Source organism: Centruroides sculpturatus, unplaced genomic scaffold (genome assembly GCF_000671375.1).
Source record: "Centruroides sculpturatus isolate CEXI.00-Female unplaced genomic scaffold, Cexi_2.0 scaffold2016, whole genome shotgun sequence".
Taxonomy (NCBI): Eukaryota; Metazoa; Arthropoda; class Arachnida; order Scorpiones; family Buthidae; genus Centruroides; species Centruroides sculpturatus.
Genome location: NW_019386199.1, coordinates 41,056 through 47,907, shown reverse-complemented (window position 1 = coordinate 47,907; position 6,852 = coordinate 41,056).

Sequence of the window (6,852 nt, the reverse complement as noted above, 5' to 3'; positions counted from 1 at the left end):
GCGATATAAATTATTATAATTAGAATAAAAACACAATAGAAAAATACATATATTTTTCCTACAGCAATTTCATATATTTTTTTTAAATTTGAAATCTGAAAAATTATAAATGAAGAACATTACCTAAATATTAAATTTACATATTACACTCTTACCCTGTGCATACTTGTAAAGACAATGCAGTTGTTAAATCTTTACAGGCATTAGAAACAAAATTGAACATAAAAGTTTCTTTTAAACAACAACAAATTTAAAATTACATTTTATTCATGAATAATTCAATATCAATCGTTTAATTTTTTTTTGTTAATAAAACAATGAATGATCGGTTATCAATTGCTAATATTTGGTCTTTGGATTAGAGTTTGAATCAAATTAAACTTAAATAATTACGAAAATATGCATTTTTTTTCTTAAAAAACACGAGTATTTTACATGGTTTAAATGAAAAATATTCATAAATGAAAATATAATCTTATTTTTTTATGCGATATTTGTAATTTCACAATTTTAGAATAAAAACTAATGACTGTGTGATGCCAGGAGACATATTTTCTATATCCGATTCACTCATCCCCTACAGGAATTCTTCCGCCATTACTCCCGTTGGGTCTGAGACTCACTTCCCCTTTTTTTGCATTTTTTTATTATAATATTTAAAATTTCGCATAAAATCTGTAAAAAGAAATTAGTGCTTTCCCAACTTTCCAATCCATACTATATATGTGTCTTATGTCGTAAGTGCGTGCTTATCGCGATTGTGGCGTTTTTTTCTATCTACGTGAATTCGTTTGTAACAAACAATTGTTTTTGGGCTGCAAATTGAAAAAATTGTAGACCTATGAATCCCCCATTGGTCCGCTGCCTCACTATTATTTCTGGATCTAGAGAATGGAGATAGATAGATGAATGTCGACACCAGAAATGAAAATTTTTGGGGAAGTAGGTTCCGATTACTTATCTAAGAACTTCCAATGCAAATCGAAAGTCACGTTATTTCAATTCAAATATTTTCCTCGCGAAAGAAGTCAGATAGCTGATCAGCACGACTCTATTTCTAGAAGGGAAGTTCGATGTACCGGTGCATGCCGCTACTAATTTGAGGTGAGAGCAAATATTTTAAATTAAATAAATCAAAATTACGATTGAAAATAGCATCCCGGTCATGCGCCGAAGCCACAATGAACAATTGTTCGTTTCATTTTGTGGTTTGTTTTTTATGCGTTTTTAAATAATGTTATAACTTTTTTAATATAAGATGAAAAGTAAAAAAAGGGGAATAAACTACTTTTCATCAGCTGTAATGATGATAAAGAATCGGAAAATAGTAGTTATTTGTTGTTTACTGTTGCCTTTTTTCAGTTTTATATAATTTTTTTGTATGCATTGAAAAATTTTTCAATTTTCTTTTACTACTATTAATTTATGTTAGAATTTCGAAATATTTTATTCTGTTACAAAAAAATCAAACATTTCTAGAAGATTTAATATCGGGAGAAAACTTTAGAGGTTACTTTAATAAAGTAATTTATGTTTTTTGCGAGGATAAGACATCATTTATGTGTTTGTTATAACTTTTCTTACATGCTTTCTAATTTTCATTGATTGTAATACATGTTGCAAATTGTAATTGTATACATTTTCCAGAACAATGGTTGGAAAAAATTGGATAACAACCAAATTTTTAAATAGTAAATAGTCACTTCAAAAAACAAATATTTATATACAGACATTCTCTGCTTGCCTACTTCTCGCCTCTAAATAAAAGAAAAAACGATGTTGCTATATAAAGTAATATTCACTGAAGAATTATACAAGATAATTTGACTTCATACAGATGCCGTTTTCTCTACCAAGTCAAATGAACTTGTATAATTATTCAATGAAGGGGCCTATACTTATATACGGAAGGAAAATGCATTTAGAGATAACACAAAATTATTGAAGTTTAAAAAAAAGTTTTATTTTCATATACTAGCAGTTGTATGTCCCGACTATAAAAGACGGTTTAGGAAAATATTGTTTCTCGAGAAATTTATATTTTTAAATTCGGTTTTAATGTAATTTACACCGACAAATTGAGAAAATTATATTTTATAATGCTTATTTGGTAATATATGGTTAAATAACAATACACTCCTCAATAACAATACCGCCCTCAGGAATACATTTCAATTATTCGTTTTTTATTTTTACTTTGAATAATCTGTCAATCCCGCTGATCTGACAACCGCCTATACAAAAATGGCCATATTAGCGAGAATCTACTGTGTACACCTACAATACATTAACTTCCGTTTTTTTATTTCTGCCACTTTACGGGAGCTTTAAATTTAAAAACAATCTTATAACAACTGGAAATTTACGCAAATAATTGCCTTTTTTTGTACAGTGTAAAGAGCATTAGTTCGGTTTTTACTTAGTTTGATCGGTATATATTTTAAAAAAAATTGCAATTATAAGTTTACTTTCTTTACATGATTCGGTGATCAGTGAAAAATGTAGAAATAGAGAGATCATTATTTGTCATGTAAACTGCACTAATCTAATGATTCAAATAATATAGGTTTTCCATTTATTGAATTTGTGACATCAACTGCTAGTTTGTTCCCAATTAGTTTACGGATGCAAGGTAAAATATTTAAAAAAATAACTTTTATAGATTTAATTATAATAAATAAAATTGTGTTTAGTAGCTATCTATTAAGAAATCTATATATATAAAAATGAATGTATGTGTGTGTCCTTCATGCATTACCACACCGTTTATCCGATTGCCGTGAAACATTAGGAAGTTATTTAATATACTCTGGCGAAGGTTTGTGGGATAGTACGATTGCCATAAAACTTTGGAAAGTTTTTTTAATTTTTTAATACATTCCCGAGAAGTACATTTATCCTACGATAGATGGCGCGCGTTTACACGAGCATTCGAGCACAGTGTGTCCGATCGATTTCAAATTGTGAAGACCATTTCCCCCCTTCAAAAAATATCTCTATATATGCATTTGTGAACTGTTATTTACGATATTTATAATAATTTTTGTTTAATTACTTTATTTCAACTTTTTTTTTTGCTAATTATGTATTCGCTCGAGCTTCGTTAAAACCTTAACTGTACTCCGAACAACAACAGAAGTTGTAGGAAGAAATTCGCGTATTTTACCGATCTAGGTATCCCCCCTTTTCCAAATTTTAATATCGACTCAAAATAATTTAAAAAGACAAATTACAATAAAACGGTTTATTATCCAACTATCAGAAATTTCACAGCATGCCAAGGAAGAGAGGAAGAAGCAATTAAATAATGAAAATTATAAAGGATTTTAAAAAATACATAAAAATGAGGAATATCGCACTTCTGACAATCGCTGCGAGTGTGTGGGTTAAATTTGGAGAATCCGTGCTTCTCGCATGGACAACTGTATGTGGCCGGCTCACGCGTCGGAAAACCTTCCGATTTATTCGTGTACGCACCAGACGGAAAAACAAAAAATATCGTGTATCCACGAGCACTCCAATAAATAAATAGAATTGAAACGACACTTTGAAATGTTTTCCCGATGAAAATGAATAATAATAATAAGTTTCAATAAAAATAATAAAATGTAAATTGAATTTTATCATAACGAGTTTGCTTGAATTTCCTTTCTTCTGAGATCGCAGCAATGCGCGACGGGTAAGCTAGTATTGTTATAAAAATTTTTTCTGTATTAATTATTATACAATGACAGAATGCTTAATGTTCAGAGCTGTGATGAGTTTTATAAAAAATTGTAAATGGTAATTACGAATTAACTTCATTAAGCCCGACTCTTCTCGAGTTATGATACATGACAACCCTTTATCTAAGCCTAACCTTTCTCGACCAAAATTTTATAGCATCCGTTCTCCTGTGCACGTTACCATATCAAATTTCGTTTCATAATCTATACCCCTCCTGAGATATTAAATGAAACAGATGCTAACATACGCTGATATATTTATATATATATACATATCCGAAGAGTTTTTTGCATCATTGAGTTATTTGGGTTCAGGATTGGGTTCAGTGTCGTATTGAGACATACGACATTTAAAAAATACTAAGAGGTACAAACTTGACACCATTCCAATACTTTTCCTTCTCATGTACACATAACAGCTGGAAAAGTAAAAGCGATTCATGTAAATTCAAAAGTATAATGCTGGCATTGTAGATATTAGGGTTTCTCAAACGAGATCTCCAGATCCCGGTTATATTTTAATTCGGGAAATCCCGCAAATTCCTTAAAAATTCACTTTTTTCTTATTTTGTGTCAAGGTTAAGAAAATTTTGCAAATAGAAAGTATAATTAACTCACAAACTGTCAGAATACATTTCTATTTATTAGTTGTAAACCTACGTATTAGTTTTTTAAAATTTTGTTCGTTATGGCATGTCACAAATTGTCAATAATCAGTACGTAGCTTATTTGTGGCAGGACTCTGAAAATTCTTTACTTGTCAGAAACCTGTAATATCTGGAACAATTGCGCTTATGCTGCCATAATTTTTAACCATGCCCGGTAGATTCGACAACTGCGTAACGCCAGGTTATGCAAATTGGACAAGGATACAATCGAGTACGAAGTCTGTAAGTATGAAGTTTTTCTTCATAAACCTGATTATTAAACCCAAATGAATTGCCGAATTATCAGGGTAATAAGCTTGATGCCGCTATTAATAAGCCCTTATCCCGAGAAAATTCGGGCAAGTTACATAGCGTTACAAAACAGACGGTTTTTTGGACCCCCGAAATTTTTTTTTTGCATTTTTGGATTTTTTTTTGTCTCTCAAATTTTTTCAAAAATTTTTTCCCACGAGAAAAAATTTTATCGCGATTTTAATCTACCTTTAACGACGCACGATTAACGCTTAATTGTTTTTAATGGGATTTTTTTTTTATCAAATTTCATTCATCGTTCTAAAGTTCTAGTACACGGATTTTACTTCGGTTATTTAAAGCTACTTACTGATGCCAAAAACGACCTCCAATAGTTTTTTAATTTTTTAAATTAATAGATTTTATTTTATATAGTTTACAATTTCTGTAATTACTCAGGATATATTTCTTCATACTTGAAGGTTAGACTATTTACAAAAATATCAAATTTCCGAGTCTATCTTAATCCTTTTTATATACTCCAGAAGTAACAGTTAACACGGGTTTTATTGAAGAATATACTTCTTAAAACAAAGGTAAACAATAAGTAAAAAAAATTCTTCATGTTTTTAATGCAAAGTGTCAGAACCTAAAACAGAAGGCTGACACTTGATCGATTTTAAGTTTGTGAATTTTTTTTACTTATTGTTTACCTTTGTTAAAACAAAGGTAAACAATAAGTATATTCTTCAATAAAACCCATGTTAACTGTTACTTCTGGAGTGTATAAAAAGGATTAAGATAGACTCGGAAATTTGATATTTCTGTAAATAGTCTAACCTTCAAGTATGAAGAAATATATCCTGAGTAATTACAGAAATTGTATCCATATGCAAATTAAGTAAGGATAACTCGTAACTACCATCAGAGGGCCTGAAGCAGTTAAAAAATGGATAAGGACAATGTGGTGAGAAGAATTCTTCATGTTTTTAATGCAAAGTGTCAGAACCTAAAACAGAAGGCTGACACTTGATCGATTTTAAGTTTGTGAATTTTTTTTACTTATTGTTTACCTTTGTTAAAACAAAGGTAAACAATAAGTATATTCTTCAATAAAACCCATGTTAACTGTTACTTCTGGAGTGTATAAAAAGGATTAAGATAGACTCGGAAATTTGATATTTCTGTAAATAGTCTAACCTTCAAGTATGAAGAAATATATCCTGAGTAATTACAGAAATTGTATCCATATGCAAATTAAGTAAGGATAACTCGTAACTACCATCAGAGGGCCTGAAGCAGTTAAAAAATGGATAAGGACAATGTGGTGAGAAGAATTCTTCATGTTTTTAATGCAAAGTGTCAGAACCTAAAACAGAAGGCTGACACTTGATCGATTTTAAGTTTGTGAATTTTTTTTACTTATTGTTTACCTTTGTTAAAACAAAGGTAAACAATAAGTATATTCTTCAATAAAACCCATGTTAACTGTTACTTCTGGAGTGTATAAAAAGGATTAAGATAGACTCGGAAATTTGATATTTCTGTAAATAGTCTAACCTTCAAGTATGAAGAAATATATCCTGAGTAATTACAGAAATTGTATCCATATGCAAATTAAGTAAGGATAACTCGTAACTACCATCAGAGGGCCTGAAGCAGTTAAAAAATGGATAAGGACAATGTGGTGAGAAGAATTCTTCATGTTTTTAATGCAAAGTGTCAGAACCTAAAACAGAAGGCTGACACTTGATCGATTTTAAGTTTGTGAATTTTTTTTACTTATTGTTTACCTTTGTTAAAACAAAGGTAAACAATAAGTATATTCTTCAATAAAACCCATGTTAACTGTTACTTCTGGAGTGTATAAAAAGGATTAAGATAGACTCGGAAATTTGATATTTTTGTAAATAGTCTAACCTTCAAGTATGAAGAAATATATCCTGAGTAATTACAGAAATTGTATCCATATGCAAATTAAGTAAGGATAACTCGTAACTACCATCAGAGGGCCTGAAGCAGTTAAAAAATGGATAAGGACAATGTGGTGAGAAGAATTCTTCATGTTTTTAATGCAAAGTGTCAGAACCTAAAACAGAAGGCTGACACTTGATCGATTTTAAGTTTGTGAATTTTTTTTACTTATTGTTTACCTTTGTTAAAACAAAGGTAAACAATAAGTATATTCTTCAATAAAACCCATGTTAACTGTTACTTCTGGAGTGTAT